The sequence below is a fragment of the Apis dorsata genome, unplaced genomic scaffold, assembly GCF_000469605.1.
Source record: "Apis dorsata unplaced genomic scaffold, Apis dorsata 1.3 scaffold_575, whole genome shotgun sequence".
NCBI classification, from domain to species: domain Eukaryota; kingdom Metazoa; phylum Arthropoda; class Insecta; order Hymenoptera; family Apidae; genus Apis; species Apis dorsata.
Window position 1 is genome coordinate 493,796 of NW_006263785.1, and position 670 is coordinate 494,465.

Genomic DNA, 670 nt, shown 5'->3' on the forward strand with positions numbered 1-670 from the left:
TAATATGGTAAATTATTATATCATGCTAAGAACGTTAATAATTATTATATTTACTATACTAATAAAACATTACTAAAACAATTTTGTCATTTCATATTGTTTAGAATATCTATCTCTATATATTAATTTTATATTTTATATACAATATAATTCTATTTTATTATATTTTTTATTTTATTATATTATTATTTTTTATTATATTTTTATTAATAAATTTATATTATATTAAATATTATATAATATTAAATATAATATTAAATATTAATAATAAATAAAATATTATATAATATTAAATATTAATTTATGTTATATGCATTAATATTGAAATAAAATTATAACTTTATAATCATTTAATAATATTTTTAATTTAATTTAATAANTATGATAAAATTCTAAAAACTTAGCAACAAATATGGAAAATGCTTAAAATTGCAATCATTTTGTAATCTGGATTATGTAGTTAAAATTTATCGAAGTGAATAAAATTGTGAATTTTCTTTTCAATAATTCTCGTGTTATCATCATCAGTTATAAAATCATCATCAATTTATAAAAATCTATAATAATTATTATATAATTATTTGATACTGTAAAAATAATAAATAAATTGCATATAAAAGTGTATTAAAGTATCTAATTTGATTTTATAAAATTTAAAAGAAAATTATAA

The 670-nt window shown here is 11.8% G+C and overlaps 1 protein-coding gene across 1 annotated transcript in view; it reads right to left on the bottom strand.

Moving 5' to 3' along the window:
• Positions 1 to 670, bottom strand: part of LOC102680140 (fructose-1,6-bisphosphatase 1) — an 8,377-nt gene that overhangs the window by 4,808 nt on the left and 2,899 nt on the right. The gene's annotated exons all lie outside the window — the stretch shown is intronic.